Source organism: Piliocolobus tephrosceles, chromosome 11, assembly GCF_002776525.5.
Source record: "Piliocolobus tephrosceles isolate RC106 chromosome 11, ASM277652v3, whole genome shotgun sequence".
In the NCBI taxonomy this organism is placed as follows: domain Eukaryota; kingdom Metazoa; phylum Chordata; class Mammalia; order Primates; family Cercopithecidae; genus Piliocolobus; species Piliocolobus tephrosceles.
The window spans coordinates 44704882-44722923 of NC_045444.1; the positions used below are offsets into that span (position 1 = coordinate 44704882).

The 18042-nt window shown below is 42.3% G+C and overlaps 1 long non-coding RNA gene across 1 annotated transcript in view; it reads left to right on the forward strand.

Annotated features, from left to right (window-relative positions):
- LOC111546093 overlaps positions 1-18042 on the forward strand; it is a 122819-nt gene that overhangs the window by 22932 nt on the left and 81845 nt on the right. The window contains exon 2 of the long non-coding RNA XR_002732642.3: positions 10236-10345. This is a non-coding gene — a long non-coding RNA (uncharacterized LOC111546093). The remainder of the gene's footprint in view (positions 1-10235; positions 10346-18042) is intronic.

The window sequence follows — 18042 nt, forward strand, 5'->3', positions numbered from 1 at the left end:
GTTAATAACATACTCATGCATTTTTACAGTGCACAGCCTGATGAAGTAAATTTTGGTACATCCATATGATAGGGTGATATGCAGATGTTAAAAGAATGAGGTAGGTTTATGTGTGCTCTTAAGGAAAATTTTCCAAGAATATTATTAAACAAAAAATATACATGCATAGAATATCTTTAGAAGTATATATAAGAGGCTGGGCATGGTGGCTCACGCCTGTAATCCCAGCACTTTGGCAGGACAAGGCAGGTGGATCACGAGGTTATCCTGGCTAACACGATGCGGTGAAACCCCATCTCTACTAAAAATGCGAAAATAAATTAGCTGGGTGTGGTGGTGGGTGCCTGTAGTCCCAGCTACTCGGGAGGCTGAGGCAGGAGAATGGTGTGAACCTGGGAGGCTTACAGTGAGCCAAGACCATGCCACTGCACTCCAGCCCGGGTGACAGCAAGACTCTGTCTCAAAAATAAATAAATAAATAAAAGAAAATATTGTAAAGAAATGACTAACACTATACATTTTCAGGTGAGCTGGAAACCAAGTGGCAGAACATAAAAATAATCTGTGCTACTGCAGTGTCATAGTATTATGCATAATGCTAGATTATTTCATGCTCTGACAATAACACCATTCATTCATGAGGGTTTTTAGAGTTTTCACCTTTCACATACGTTATTTCAGTCAAAATTAATCACTCCTCCATCTGTGCTCTCACATCAGTTAAAATATTTTAAGAATTATAAATGTTAAATGATGTTATGTAAAGTTTGGAAAGCGAGAGAAAAGAGTAATATACGTTTAGGCTGGGTGCGGTGGCTCATGCCTGTAATCCCAGCACTTTGGGAGGCTGACACAGGCAGATAGCTTGAACCCAGGAGTTTGAGACCAGCCTGGGCAATGCAGTGAGACCTCATCTCTAGAAAAAATACAAAAATTAGCTGGGCATGGTGGCATGCACCTGTAATCTCATCTACTCAGGAGGCAGAGGTGGGTGGATGGCTTGAGCCCAGGGAGGTAGAGGCTGCAGTGAGCTGTGCTCACACCACTGCACTCCATCCTGGGCAACAGATTGATACCCTGTCTCAAAAAAAAAAAAAAAAAAAGTGTTTAAATGCAGCAGCCATGATTTTATTGTCTTCCTTCTTTCCCTTCTCTTCTTTGCTTATGCCTTAAAAACATATAACTGTAGGCCGGGCGCGGTGGCTCAAGCCTGTAATCCCAGCACTTTGGAAGGCCGAGACGGGCGGATCACGAGGTCAGGAGATCGAGACCATCCTGGCTAACACGGTGAAACCCCGTCTCTACTAAAAAATACAAAAAAAAAAAAAAAAAAAAAAAAAAAAAACTAGCCGGGCGTGGTGGCGGGTGCCTGTAGTCCCAGCTACTTGGGAGGCTGAGGCAGGAGAATGGCGTGAACCCGGGAGGCGGAGCTTGCAGTGAGCTGAGATCCAGCCACTGCACTCCAGCCCGGGCGACAGAGCAAGACTCCATCTCAAAATAAATAAATTAAATAAATAAATAAATAAATAAATAAATAAATAAATAAATAACTGTAGCTAAGGTATACATGTACTTACAGGCTTTTCTGTGTAATGTATTTCTTTTTCTTTTTTTGAGAGTCTCGCTCTGTCTCCCACGCTGGAGTGCAGTGGTACGATCTTGGCTCAGTACAAGTTCCTCCTCTCGGGTTCACGCCATTTTCCTGTCTCAGCCTCTTGAGTAGCTGGGACTGCTGGCATCCGCCCCCACGCCCAGCTAATTTTTTTTTTTTTTTGGTTTTTTTAGTAGAGACCGGATTTTACCGCGTTAGTCAGGATGGTCTCTATCTCCTGACCTTGTGATCCGCCCGCCTTGGCTTCCCAAAGTGCTGGGATTACAGGCGTGAGCCACCGCTCCCAGCCTGTGTAATATATTTCATGCATTTCCCCAGGTGCTGTGTGGTTGTCCTCCTTAGCTTTTAAATAGCTGCTGTTTTGTGGAACATTGTGATTACTAAACTGTACTTCACTGGCATCTTTACTCTTGTATTCTCCATCAGAGCTGCGTTCATGCTCATCTCTTCCTAGACTCTTGGGGCTGGAATGACCTCTTGTCATTAGAATCAGGGCAGAGAGAAAATACTTAGCAAGTATGTCTGAAGGAATAGATGTGCCTTCTGAGCTTTATAACAGCATTTTAAGGTATAGGTAAACATGAGCAGTTTTCAGCCAAGGAAAGGAGTCCGACAGCCTTCCCAAAGTCACACAGCAGCTATGTGGAAGTGGGTGAACTGAAGCTTCAATTCAGTTCTCCTAACCCCAGCAAAGCACTTGGCATTGTTTTGTTGTTGTTGTTTTGTTTTGTTTGTTTTGGAGGCGGTATCTCGTTCTGTCAGGCAGGAGTGCAATGGTGTGATCGGCTTACTGCAGTCTTGACCTCCTAGGCTCAAGCAATTCTTCCACCTCAGCCTCCTGAGTTGCTGAGATTACAGAGGCATGCCACCACACCCGGCTAATTTTTGTATTTTTTGTAGAGACAGGGTTTTGCCATGTTGCCCAGGCTGGTTTTGCACTCCTGCTCTCAAGTGATCTGGCATGAAATACTGTGCCCGCCCTTATTTTTTATTATTTTTTAAGGCTAGTCAAGTGAAGCAGTGGGAAAGGGAAATCCTCTGTTCTTAAGAAATAAAACATGGGCATCGGCTTTCTCTCCCTTGAACTTTCAACTCTTAAATTTTCTTGTTAAATTTTTAAAAAGTTAATTTCTGAAGTCATCTTCTGGTTTGTCTGAAGAGAAGACATTACCTTTTGTCCTGAATTCTCTCCCTCGAACTCTCTCTCCCTCAAAGTTTCAACTCTTAAATTTTGTAGTTAAATTTTTAAAAAGTTAATTTCTGAAGTCATCTCCTGGTTTGTCTGAAGAGAAGACATTACCTTTTGTCCTGAATTGCTTTTATTCCATAACAAATAGTATTTCAATGCCTTCTGTATGAATGTATGTTCTGAGGTTTGGCAAATACCTACAGTGTGTATTTGACACTATCACTCTGGTCATTTAAAGAGTACTTAAAAATTTAAATCATTTTAATATGAAAAACCTTTCTCATGGTTTGAACCATGCACTAATGCACTAGTATCTCTAGTGCACTATACATATCTGATTTTCACTTTCCAGGGGGGATTTCTATCTCAGAGTAATGGAGATTATAACTATCAATGGATCCTAATCTTTTTTATTTTGTGGTTTCTGAATAATAGAATTGTTTTGCAATTCACTATAGAAGCAAGAATCTCTTTTGGGGTGAGAGGTGGTGCATAGGAGCAGAGGAGAAGGGATATGTAGGAATAGGGTGATATATTTTATTTTACTATTTTTTCTTTATAGTTTTTAGAGACAAGGTCTTGCACTGTTGTCCAGGCTGTAGTGCAGCAGTTCATAGTTCACTGCATCCTCCAACTCCGGGGGTGAAGCAATTTTCCTGCCTTAGCCTCCTGAGTAGCTAGGACTGTAAGCGAGTACCACCACACCCTGCTCATCTTTTATTTATTTTTTGTAGATATGGGATGTCTACTTGCCTAGGCTGGTCTACAGCCCTTAGGCGCAAGCCATCCTCCTCCCTTAGCTTCCACAAGTGCTGGGATTACAGATGTGAGCCACCATACCTACATAGAGTGATACATTTTAAGAGTACAGGGTAGATTAGTCCTCACTGAGAATGAAAAGAATCAAATCTAGGTGTTCCTGTCTCAATTTGAGATCTTCATGTTACCAAAAGTTGAGTTAGTTTTGATTTGCAACTTTTTAAAACTTTGTAATCAAGTTGATTTATTTTTTGATTGTGGGTATTGTAATACTATTTTGCCAAATCATAAATGGTTGCCTTTACTGCATTGGTATTTGAGAATATACTTTAGGTTTTAAAGTTGCAATCTTGGCATCATGTATGAATTATCTCACAAAATGACTACTGTTAGGAGAAAGAACTGATCTGATTTCTTCTTTTTAAACCAGTGATACTAACGGTGTATTTAAGCCTGTTTTGAGTTTGTTGAAACATTGGAAGCATCACTCCAAAGTGGAAACATGGAAGGCTTGGAGCTAGACAGAGCTGAGTGTGAATTTAAATTTTTGCCATTTCCAAACTAGCCATTTATGGGGCTGATCTTTGCCTTGTTTGTTGTGATGATTAAAGGAGATAATGGGTGTAAGATACCTATGCCTTGTCTAGTTAAGTGTTCAGCAAATACTAATTCTCCCCCAGCTGTTATAGTGAGATGGGGATTCCCTGTGTTTGTATAAGGTTGTCCCGTAGCTCTTTCTGTATTTACATATGTGATCTAGTCTTGAAGGTGGCTGGCTGGGGTGGGGGCGGGGGGGGGGGCTCAGTGTTGTGTGTTGAAAATTGCTAGAAACTGAGAGTTGGTTATTATATTGCCATTGAACTTTCTATGTAATAGATGGTTACCATGTGTTTGTGTTATTCTCTGGTAAAAGGCACTTTTTATACCAGTGGAGTGTAAATTCCTATGTGAAAATGTTCATCTTTGAAAACCCTGAGCTAGGCTCCTGTTATCAGCCACTTGAGCGTTATCTCGTTATCTGGCGCTAGAGGCTAACCAGATCCCATTAGGCAATCCTTCCCCTCCCTATAGCAGGTTGCCTGAGGGCGGGACTCTTGGAAACTTCAAACTGAGGCTCCACATTGCTGTCATTGCTTAAGATTTCTCCTGGGTTTTTATGGAACGGGATAATGAGAAACCTTCCAGGCAGAGGGGCAGTCTTATACCTCTCTCTATTCATTTTGCCTCCCTTCCTCCTCCCTGCCTCTATTTAAATCTTTCCTGTTCTTTAAACCCTATGTTTCTCAGGATGCTTTCCCCAGACAGCTCTTAATTCCACCCTTCTGTCTATATTAAACATATTAGCACTGACACCCACTGCCTTACCCACTGCCTTGACGTTTTTGATGCTCATCTCGGATTACGGCCGACCCGAGGGCATCTACCAGCCAGCCTGCTGTGCCCTGTGCATCTCTGGCCCGGCTCAGCCTTGGGTGCACTCTGCCTGGTTTACAGCAACTGATTCTGTTTCTTCTTTGTCAGATCCAACACTCTTTGTCTTGGAAGAATTCTTTGTAAGGTTTTCCACACAGCAGGCTTCTGTCCATTACTTTTAGAAAGAAACGAAAAAAGTAATTTAAAAATAACTTGGTGGCTGGATGTGGTGACTCCCACCTAAAATCCCAGTACTTGAGGAGGCCAGGGTGGGAGGACTGTTTGAGCCCAGGAGTTCGAGACCAGCCTGGGCAACATAGTAAGACCCAAGTCTGCAAAAAAATGCCAAAATTATTTGATAGCCGGGTGTGGTGGCATGTGCCTGTGGTCCCAGTTACTCGTGAGGCTGAGATGGAAGGATCACCTGAGCCTAGGAGGTTGAGGCTGCAGTGAGCCGAGATCTCATCACTGCACTCCAGCCTGGGTGACAGTGACAGCCTGTCTCAAAACAAAAGCGAAACTTGGTATATGTCTTCTTTAAGTGTTTTTCTTTTCACATACATATGTTAAATAAATGCCATACTTTTTGTTGTATAACTTGATATTTTTGTACACACACAGTGTATTGTAGCAATATGCATTCTTCTAGAAATGATTTCTAGTGATTGCATGTAATTCATTTTCCAGCCTGTAGGTGTAACATAATTTTTTCAACTATTTACTTATTACTGAATTTTAAATAACACTGCGGTGAACATTATTCTAGTTTTATTGAATGACTTCCAGCAATTGACTGTGTGAAATTAACTAAATATAGTAGTTTCTTTCAATATATTTGTGGAATATGTTCATCTTATTAGTATCTGAGTAATTTATACCATGGTCCAGAACTGAGCTAGGTGTCACGGGGACACGTAGACATAAGTATTATAGTACTAAGGATAAAACAATGTGTATACCAATAGGAAGGGATGTCAGCTTCTTAAGTAAATAGACTTTAATTATTTAGATAAAATAGGCATGAAAGAACTTTAATGTATGCAAATTTATAAAACATCAACCAGCAGCCATTTATACCTCTCCATGTGTGGGGTGGTGGGAGTGGGGCACTGCGATGCAGACTGTGGCAAAAAAAAAATCTTACCTTCTTTATGGACTGTAGCAAAAGAATCTACCTGATTTACAGTTGCATGACATGGTCTCTGAAGAGAGTGGGGACAGAAAGATGTGGACCTGGGTAGCTTTGGAAAATGATGTTTTGACTATAAACTATAAAAACTACCTCCCCCAAAAAAGAAACTGCGCATAAACGCTGTACTCTAGTGGGTAAAGTTTCTCATGGGACACAGGTTGACAGTTGCAACACTGCTTTACATATGTACAAGGGTAAAACAAATACTGAAGGAGTGGTAGATGGAGAGAGCCAAGTTTCCCACAGCTGGAGAGGAAAGTCAAAGGTATGCAAGGAAGGAAGGCTAGAACGAACCTTGTGGGACTGTATTAAAGTCAGAAACCTCAGTGTGAACTTAGGTTTAGCTTCACATAGATACAGAAGTAACTGTATTTTCGTGTGTATTCATGGATTAGGACACACATGTATTTCCTGGATCTGTTCACTGAAAGAACTTAGAAGCAATAACACCCTGGTAGCAAAAAGTACACCCAGATCTTGGTTCCTAAATTCCATTTTCTAACCACAGTAAGCAGGACTCCTTGAAGAAATGGATAATTATAGGTCTGGGGCATCTTGCATTGTCCAAAAATAAGGAGGTGCTCATGAAACAGAGGATGCGGGCATGTCTGAAGGCCATACCAGCCAACCTCAAAGAGCTCCTAATAGCCAAAGCTGGAATAATTTGAGCAACAAAATAAATAATAGGATGTACTGCATTATAATCCAACGTATAAAGCAAATATACCTGCACATAACTCTATACTGGGAGAAGAGACATCTTCCTTATAGAAGAAATTTCAAGTAATGTTTGCAGATACCTCCCCCTTCACTAGCTAGGCCTTAATCCTCCATGCTCCTTGAGTGTGGACTGAATTTAGTGACTCACTTCTAAGAAACAGAGTGTGGAGAGGTGGGGAAAAAGTAAATTTACAGTGGAGAAACCTGACAGACACTACCTTGACCAAGTAATCAAAGTTTAACACAACCAGCAGTAAACAATGTCCAAATATGAAGAAAAGTTTCACTTTGGGAGAATTGCTTGAGGCCAGGAGTTTGAGACCAACCTGGGCAACATAGTGAGACCCCATCTCTACAAAAATCAAAATTTAAAACTTAGCTGGGTGTGGTGGTGTGCACCTGTAATTCCAGCTACTTGGGAGGCTGAGGTGGGCACATCGAGGTTCCAGTGAGTCGTGATTGTGCCACTGCACTCTAGCCTGGGGGACAGAGTGAGAACCTGTCTCAAAAAAAAAAAAAAAGTTAAAAGAAATATACAGGGAATACTGACATACCCCCATCTAGATTCTATAATTAAGATCATGCAATCTGGGCTTTATTACATATCTACCCATCACACCATCTTATTTCAAAAAGTATTTCAAAGTAAATTGCAAGCATCAGTACATGCAATCCCCCAGCCCCCACCCCCCAACAAAAATTTGTTTAAAATGTAGTTTCTACCTTCTCTGCCAAGGTTGTTGTGCAGCACCTACCAGCCACAGCACAGTTGACGCTATGTGATTGTGTCATGTTGAGCCTCGAGGAGTATGGGAAATTGGAGAGGATGTAGGTGATATAGGCACGTTCCGAGGTGAGCACAGATGTGTGTGATCAGGTGACCCACTTGACTGACATGGATCTATACTTGTGGGTGCTGGGGCATCATGGGATCAGTGAAGATCCAGAAAATAGCAGCTGTTTCCTGACACGAGGGCAGCTTTAAGGATGGTGAGGAGGGATGGTGAGTCTGCTCTGGGACAGAACTGAGCTACTAAAGTTGTAATAATGTAGAGTGCCCAAGCATTTATTTGGGGAGAGCCAAAGGCCTGCCTCACCATGCCATTCTTCCCTCCCCTCTGATCCCTTGGGAAAATAAATAGAGCGGGAGGAGAGAGGGTTTAGCTCAGGAAGGGGCAGGAACACTGATCAGCTCATCAATCAGGAGAGTGCAATTATGCAGAAAGGACAGAAATCACTCCCTGAAGGCCACAGACTTGGGGATTTGCCCAGAAGAAGACCTTACAGCTGCTAACAGTAGCCCTATTCAGTTGGGGTGCATAATGATTTTAAAACTAATCAGGAACCAAAGCCTGAGGCTAGGGACCAGCACAAATATCTTGTTGACAGAGCAAACATCTAGATTTTGTCAGATAGGAAGTTTCCGAGGAGGTCAGAGTGATGTCATGGTGTGCACTAAGCTTTCATCCTTAAACAGATGGGCCCCTGAGGTACCATCTGCAGCTCCCTGGGGCCCTTCAAAATGACTTCCTATAAATTAAATTGTCCTAAATTGGTATCGAGAAATTAGTGTGGTAGCCATATACCAGAAGCAAAACTAGACAAAGGAAGGAAATTTCCATGGAGTTACCCATTTCCTTTTCCTCCCTTGCTTTATAAATAGCAAGGGAGGTTTATTATTTTGGTCAACTTTCTTGGTTAGCATGTGAATATTATTGTCTCCCCCAAATAGCCATCCAAGGTAAACTTCCCTTTCTCCTCTTAAGCTGGGACAACTGCATTTATCCCTACCTAAGCCAGCGTCAGCTGGATATTTTTCATAAACTGTCTTGCTATTTTGGGCCTTCTGTTTTTGTTGAGGAGGAAGTAGTGGTTTTGTTTCTGGTTTTTTCTTTCATCAAAGGGATGTTTGTTCTGGAAGGGCAAGGGGAGGGGATTCTTCTTAGTCTAGATCAGAGGGAGAAAATGTTCAACATCATATGTAAGTGGCTGATGATGAGTCTTAATTGGTGAAACATTTCAGAACAGAAAGTGGGTCCACTGTACTCATCCTTTTATTTATTCAACACTTACTGGCACTTCAATTTGCAATGGACGATATAGCCTCTGTTCTCAGGGAGACAGACAATCAAAAAATAGCAAAGTAAAGTTTACATAGGTGTGAGTGGAGTATTAAAGAAGCTGCGGTAGGGGGTTCAAGGAGGGGGTAATTTTTCTTTTTTGAGATGGAATCTTACTATGTTGCCCAGGCTGGTCTCTAACTCCTGGGCTCAAACGATCCTCCCACCTCAGCCTCCCAAATAGCTGGGATTACAGGCTTGGGCCTCCATGCCCAGCAGGAGGTGACTCTTGAGCTGTGTCTCAAGGGAGTAGCCAGGTGAGGTGGGAGTTGGGTTGGGATGGGGGGACCACCCTAGCCAAGGCATGGAAGGTGAACTGGGTGGTGTGTATGGGTAAGTGGATGGAGTGTGGGGTGCGGCAGGAAGCTGTGAAGAAGGTTGGCTTGGAACAGGAGTGAAGACGAAAGCTGGGGGAGGTGCATGTGGGTAAGTGGGTAGGCTAGGCACCTAGGCGGGAAGCTGGGCTGTTAGCACATCAAGCCTGCTGGCTTCTGTTATCTGAGTAAAATGGGAAGAAAGGGCATTTGCTAGAGTAGGGTGGAGGAGAATGATGAAAGTTTGAAACAGTGGTTGAAGGGAGTGGGAGGAGGGCCTTTTAAAATATTAAAGGTCTTTTGAATTAAGAGAATTCAAGTGCAGTGGCGTCTTTCTGCACTGTGATGTGATTTCTGTGGTCTTTCGGGCCCAGGGTGTAGGTAAGGACAAGCTGAGTTGTGTTATTAGTTCCCTTGGATTTGGCTAAAGAAGAGGGTTGCAGACAATTGAGGGTGCTGGTAAGGGGGTGATTGGTGGCGGGGTCCACACTGTGGGACTGAAGAAGGGGACATACTCAAGGGACATCTGAGAGCAAGGACCTCAGGAGGGAGGGAGGGGGTGTGCGAGCCGGAAGGATAGGAGGCTGTGGTCACGAAGCAAGAGTATGGAAATATGGCTTCTGACTGAGGTGTGACCCTGGGAATGGCTGGCCAGAGTCAAGAACCAGGGATCAGAGCTCAAGTGCAGGCATAATAAGAGAATCTGCTGTCAGTGACCCTGTGCTGGGCACTGCCCTAAGTGCTTTGGACTATTTATTCAACCCAGCCCCACTAATAGGTACTATTATTTATCGCCATTTACAGGTGAGGCAGCTGAGGCCCAGAGAGGTGAAGTAATTGCTCAGGGTCATGGAGTTAATAAATGATGGAGTGGAGCTTCTAATGCAGGTTGTCTCCTCTGCTCTTGTTCCTTCAGGAGCTGACTACTGGGCAGGAACGTCTCTCAGGAGAAAGAGTGGAAGAGAAAATTGTGAACTAAGGCCCCCTGCCCCCTTTTCCTGTTGCATGTGAAGTTATCAAAAATAGGTAGGTGATGGCTGAGGATTGGGGTAGAGTGTGGTATGGCTGTGAGTAGTGACTCAAAGAGGGATGAATCTTTACATGAGGTTGGAAGAGAGATGGGCTGTAGAACGTCCAGTCTTTCCACCTGCCCAGAGCCACTGGTGAACCAGCACCTCCAGGGGAGAGAAACCCTGGAAAGCAGAGATGGGGGAGTTAGTGTTGAATGGGTACAGAGTTTCAGTTGGGGAAGACGAAAAACTTTTTATAGGTGGATAGGGTTGATGGTTGCAGAAGGATGTGCTTAGTACTGCTGAACTATATACTTAAAAATGGTTAAAATGGTAAATTTTATGTCTATTTTATCACAATGAAAAAAAGGTGGTGGAAGGAGGGAGTAATAATCACTACCATTTATGAAACCCTTTCCTGGTACAAAATGGGCACTTATTAAATATTTGAATGTGTGCTGGGGATTTTGCTAAGTGCTTTATGTGTATTTTCATTTAATCCTCACTTTCAGAGATGAGGTAAGCTCTGCTCTACAGATGAGGAATCTCAGGTTTAAAGGGATTAAGCAACTTGCCCAAGGTCATGTACATCCAGAAATGGTAGAGGCTGGGCTCAACCAGATCCTCATACTCCAAAGCCCTTGCTCCTAATTGTTAGGGAATTGGACAGTGGACAGAAGATTCCAGAGGCTGTGGGGGAAGGGAGGGAGCTTGTTGATGGAGGGAGGATCTGGGATAGGGAAATGCTGGGTGAAAAGAGGAGGGGTGGGGATGGAGGAGCAGCTAGACCAAAGGAATGAGAAGTCGGATGGACAGTGTCCAGACTGGGCATGCGCTGTCATGGAACTGGCAAAAAGTTCAAGTAACACCAACTTTTTCTCAGAAAGGGGCTGGAGGTTATGCAGAAGTGGGAGAGCCCAGCGTGGGGTGTGCCTGTGTGACCCAAAGACAGTCTTGTCAGCAGAAGATTCTTCCCAGACTGGGACCGGCGTCTGGAGGGGCTGGCGGTATGGACAGTGTGGACATGAGCTCAGCCTGGGTGCCCCTTCTCATGTTCCACCTGAATGCCCTTTCTTCCTGCTGACCTGCCTGAGGGGACCCAGGCTGCCCATTGAGTCTGAAGTCAGCAAGCTGATCGTGAATTTAGCTGCATGAACACAGGGAGGAGGAGGCAGTGAGGAGGACTGAGTGTTTTTCTGATGCTGACAGACCAAATGCCAAGGGTGAGGGTAAATCATGGCCAACTACCTGGCTTTGTAGATGATCAGCAAACTGCAAATATCTTGCCACAGATTTTGTTTTTTAGCAGAATGGTGTGAAATACATACACAAGGAAACAGATTTTATCCGACTACTTCACAAAGATTTTGAGGTTGTAACCTATAACTCCTAAGGCGTGGCCAATGGTATTTGTGATCCTCTGGGTGCAGATGGGGGTTTGTCTCAGATATTTGGGTTTAGTGAGGTGTTTGTGAGCTGCTGAGGAGGGAAATGCACTCTTGAGAGTTTCTGTTACTGTTATGTGTTTACTTTGGATTCAGCAGGATTCTTTCACTGTCTTGCTGGTGGTTCTAAAATCTGTGCTAAAAGCAGGCTGCCTGAGCAGTGCTTTCTGTGTAATAGAGGTGACCATAGAGAGTGTGGTTCTGTGATTATATAATAATTTTGAATAAATAAAAAGATGTCTCATGGCAGGTCCTATAAGGGCAGCCTGGAAGCGACATCATAAGGGATTAAGTTGCACTGCAGCTGAATCTTGCAGCTATCAGACATGCAGCAGTATGTCAGCTGTAACCTCCAGGTGTAAACAGACCTTCATCAGCATCGCTGGAAAGTGCTGGGAGGATCCAGAGTACTGCGGGATGCTGCAGAACTTTGTTCCTGGCTGTGGTAGGTTTTTAACCCCTGTAGCTGGCTGGATGTATGGAGCTTTACATAGTGTATTTCAAGGAAAAGTAGAGGGTGTATGTGCTCACTGGTGCCAAATTCAGATTGATCGTTTTACTGTCTCCTTTTCTGCCCCTTTTCCCCAGCTAAGAAACATTTTTTTAGGTGGAGCTAGGTGGAATTTGCCTTAAAATGAAAATAGGACTAAGGTAATGATAACAGAAATAGCCCTTTGTTTTGGGAAATAGTAATGGCTAACCTTGTAATGACTAGTTACCTTCTGTGCCTTCTTGGAATTACCTACCAGGCTGCTTGGGAACAGGATTGTGTCTTATTCACTGCCATATTCCTCAGCCAAAAACAGTGCCTGGCTTTTAGTAGGCACTCTTAATAAATGAACTTCATGCAGATTAGGATTCTAAAGCACAGAGAGGTTAGATTGCCTGCCCGAGGCTACTCAGTTAATGGATTGGATTCCTTAACAACAGGTAGAGGAATAAAGTGGAAGTCATAGAAATGGTTTCCCTTCAGAAGCTCTTCACTGACAATATTTGCCGAGGAGACCAGCTTGGTCATGGAGACCCTAACCCAGCGGCACTAGAGGAATTAAAGACACACACACACACACAGAAATACAGGATGTGGAGTGGGAAACCAGGGGTCTCAACAGCCTTCAGAGCTGAGAGCCCCGGAACAGTATTTACCCACATATTTATTGACAGCAAACCATAGATTAACTAAAAGCATTTCTTACAAGAAATAAAGGGATGGGCCGAAACAAAGGGATGGGTCTGGCTACTTATCTGTAGCAGGAGCATGTCCTTAAGGCGCAGATCGCTCATGCTATTGTTTGTGGTTCAGGAATGCCTTCAAGCGGTTTTCCACCCTGGGTGGGCCAGGTGTTCTTGCCCTCATTCGGGTAAACCCACAACCTTCAGCATGGGTGTCATGGCCATCATGAACATGTTACAGTGCTGCAGAGATTTTGTTTATGGCCAGTTTTGGGGCCAGTTTATGACCAGATTTGGGGGCCTGTTCCCAATAATATTGACCATGGTTTTAGAGGAGGCTTGAATAAAACTAAAGGCCAGGTGCGGTGGCTTACACCTATAATCTCCGCACTTCGGGAGGCTGAGGCCGGTGTTATCACTTGACCTCTGGAGTTTGAGACCAGCCTGAGCAACATGGTAAAATCCCATGTCTACAAAAAATACAGAAATTAGCTGGACATGGTGGCTTGCTCCTATAGTCCAAGCTACTGAGGCTGAGGTGGGAGGATCACTGGAGCCCAGGAGGCAGAGATTTCTGTGAGCTGAGATCACAGTACTGCATTCCAACCTGGGTGACAGAGTAAGACCTTGTCTCAAAAAAAAAAAAAGTAAAATTTCTATATCTATTAATGCTAGTTTTTAGAATTCATTTTATTAAATATAATTTTATGATATTTTATAATTTTGTTATGAGGATTAAATGAGAACTTAGAACAGTCTGTACCATGTAAGTGCTGTATGTGTTTGAAAATTTGTCTTGTCTATTCTGAAACCACTACAAAAACAAAAATGAAAAACAAAAAAAAATTTGCTTTGAATGTCATTTTTTTTTTTTTTAGGATATTTGATGGCTTACTTGGTTTTAATTTTGAAGTAAAGGCCAGAAATTTTTTTTTTTTAACTGTGGACATGTCTTTAAGACTAGACCTGAATAAGAAAATGTAATTCAAGATACAACAGGAAGGCCAAATGAGGTCTGATTTTTAGTAATTAGAATGTTATGGCTGGGCGCAGTGGCTTACACCTGTAATCCCAACACTTTGGAAGGCTGAGGCCCATGGATTGCTTGAGTCCAGGAGTTCGAGATCAGCCCTGGCTAACATGGTGAAACCCCCATCACTACTAAAAATACGAAAATTATCCAGGAGTGGTGGTTCACACCTGTAGTCCCAGCTACCCTGGAGGCTGAGGCAGGAGCATCGCTTGAAACAGGGAGGTGGAGGTTGCAGTGAGCCGAGATGGTGTTGCTGCACTCCAGCCTGGGCAAGAGAGTGAGACTTAGTCTAAAAAAAAAAAAAAAAGAATGTCACGTTACAATCTGAACACTACATTAATACAAAATATTTTATAAGCCAAACAACTAGAATGCAAACTTTTAGTAGGAATTGTCCACACAGGACCAAGAAAAGCATATTAGAAGAAAGTGTTATTGTTTGGTACAGTAGTCTTTAAACATTTTTCACTTATAATCCTTAAGTAAAATACTTTTTGTTCATACCTGCAACATTTGTAAATTTATAATTACACACTGTTTACTAAAGCTATTTCCATTATAAAATACACAAAAACAGAAATAATGAGACAAGTAAACATGACTAAAAATTTCAATATTTTCTTTCTATACCCCTGAAGATTTTCTTTTACTCTTTTAAGACATCTGGTTTAGAAAGAGTAATCTGGAAGAGGAGATGCACAGCATTTTTTGAAAGAGTTTATTATTTCTTTGGAGTGATATGTGGATGGGATATTGACAGAAAGGTAAATTGTTAGACAGATTGAATGTAGGATGTTTGGGGAGTAAACCAGAAAGCTATCCCTGGCCATCTGTCTAAAAATACTGGTGAGGTATCAGAAATCAAACTTCTAAGGATTAAAGTGTCCCCCATTAGAATTTTCAAATCACTTCCTCATAACTGCTAATGCTGTGCACTCTGGAATAGGGGAAAAATGTAGTTCATACACAGGTATGCAAAATTGCTTTTAAATAAAAGTATTTCAACGACAGTCATGCACCATCTAACGTTAGGTCAACGACAGAGCACATATACAATGGTGGTCCCATACGTTTATATTGGAGCTGCCTTTTATAGTGTACTGTTTTTTATCTGTAATACTCTGGGTTTGTTTTTTTTTTTTTTTTTTTTTTTGAGACAGAGTTTCGCTCTTCTTGCCCAGGCTAGAGTGCAATGGCGCAATCTCGGCTCACCACAACCTCCGCCTCCCAGGTTCAAGCGCTTCTTCTTGAATCTCAGCCTCCCTAGTAGCTGGGATTACAGGCTTGTGCCACCACACCCAGCTGATTTTATATTTTTAATACGGACGGGGTTTCTCCATATTGGTCAGGCTGGTCTTGAACTCCCGACCTCAGGTGATCTGCCCGCCTTGGCCTTCCAAAGTGCTGGGATTACAGGTGTGAGCCACTGCCCCTGGCCATATACTGTGTTTTTACTGTCCCCTTTCTATGTTTAGATGTATAAGTACTTACTATTGTTTTACAATTGTCTACAGTATTCGCTACAGTAGCATGCTGTATGGGTTTGTATCCTAGGAGCAATAGTCTACCACAGAGCCTAGGTGTATAGTAGGCTGTCCCATCTAGGTTTGTGTACGTACACTCTGATGTTGACACGGCAAAATCTCCTGACACTTTTCTCAGAACGTATCCTCGTTGATAAGTGATGCGTAACTGTATTCCTGAATGGAATGGGAGGCCAAGTTAATTTTTCAGAAGTGAAGAAGTGGAGATGAGATGAAATCCCTGGACGTAATGTGGACAAGAGCTGTGGGTGGATAGATGAGTAGTGAGGAGGTGACTTGGCTCAGGGCCCCCAAACAGACCAGGGTAAAGGTGGCCGGAAACTGTGACAGGGCAGGTGCAGAGCGTAAAGTGGGGTGCTCGCCTTCATTATTGTGGAATATTTGCTGGTAAATTAATCTTACTTTCTTCACAAATTAACATTTTCAAAGATTGTCAATCCTTTATGTGTTTCTGGACCTAAAATATCACATGAAGAGAGATTATCAAGTTCAGCTGGATCAATTGAAAGATTTGCCCCTGTGGATCAAATTCAGATTTTTTGAGTGGTTTTATTTTTGAGAAAATTTTTATTTCAAGAGAAAGTAGCAGCTATTGTTACTGGAATTTCAGCTTATGCTGTGATCAATATCTGTTATACAATTGCTTTTGCACACTATGCAAGCATTACTTTGAACTGCATCTGATACAGGTTGGTAGTCTAGGTCATTACTTGCAAATTGATGAGTCCTGTAGCAATAAAATCAAGTATCACAGCTGTGCCCCATTGAGGGAAATAGGGGCTTTTGGTGTAACCCATCAACGAGCTGTTGATTATTTGGAAATTGTTGGCGACAATTCTGCCCAAACTTTGCTGCCTATTTTGCAGGCACAGGTTTGCTGCTATTCATGGGCTGCATAAAATAACATTTAGCCTTTCCTTGGTTTCCAACATGCTCAGGTTAACCATAACAATTCAATGTTCATTTCCTGTTGCCTTTTGGTGTGCATACCCAAAATGTCGAATATTATTGGAAAAACAAATGTAAAGCAAAGTGCGAGACCTTGAGAGGAGTTTGTCCTGATATACTAGACTCATAGTTGTCTGAATGTATGCGGTGTGATTGATTTGGAAATAATGCTTTCAATTCTCTTTTACTGCATATATCAAATAATTTCCTGTTAACTAATATGATGTTTTGGTTTTTGGTTTTAGTACGTCTTAATACAAATATTCAGGGACAAATGCTTTAATTGAATACGTCTTAGAGACAAAATATTCGGTTGATCTATTAAACTGCTCAGCCGGGTGCGGTGGCTCACGCCTGTAATCCCAGCATTTGGGAGGCTGAGGCGGGTGGATCACGAGGTCAGGAGATTGAAATCATCCTGGCTAACATGGTGAAACTCCGTCTCTACTAAAAAAAAAAAAAAAAAAAAAAATACAATAAATTAGCTGGACATGATGGTGGGCGCCTGTAGTCCCAGCTACTCTGGAGGCTGAGGCAGGAGAATGACGTGAACCCAGGAGGCGGAGCTTGCGGTGAGCCGAGATCACGCCACTGCACTCCAGCCTGGGCGACACAGCAAGACTCCATCTCAAAAAATAAAATAAAATAAAATAAATTATCCTCTGCTCAGCTGGGGAGAGTCCTGTAGCAGGACTCCCAGGGCAGAATTCATTGGCCTTGCAACATCAGTAACCACCTAGACCAACCAATGGTAATGAATATGAATTTAAATTCATTTGGGATGATGGTTGGGGCATTAATAGTTTTCTACTGACGTTGGGGACTCAACTACTGATAAAAGGCGGTAATTTCAGACATTTAGAATTAAAACTATCCTTTCTTGAATAACTAAGAGCAGGTTGGAAAATAAATGATAGATTGACCAAAGCTTCATTTTCACTTGAGAGTGTTTAAAACTATGTACTTTGATTAGATGTGAGCCAATAAAAAAATAAAAATAAGCTAAGGAAAAAAACTATGTACTTAACAACCATTATCAAAAACAGTATGAAGGTGCCTCAAAAAAGCTAAAAACACAGCTATCATATGGTCTACCAACCCCACTACTGAATATATATCCAAAGGAGAGGAAATCAGTATGTTGAAGACATATCTGCATTCCCATGTTTATTGTAGCCCTGTTCACAGTAGTCAAGGTATGGAATCTACTTAAGTGTCCATCAGCAGATGAATAGAATGGAATATACAGTGGAATACTATTTAGCCATAAAAAAGACATTGTATCATTCGAGGTAACATGGATGAGGTTGGAGGACACTGTGTCAAATGAAATAAGCCAGGCACAGAAAGGTAAATACTGCATGTTCTCACTCATACGTGAAAACTAAAAACGTTGATCTCATGGAAATAGAGAGTAGAATAGTGGTTACTAGAGGCTGGGAAGTGCTGGAGGAGGGGTGGAAGAGCTGGAGGTTGGTTAACAGATACAAAATCACAGCTAGATGGGGCAATAAATCCTAGTGTCCTATAGCAATCTAGGGTGAGGATAACTAACAGTAATTCATTGTAT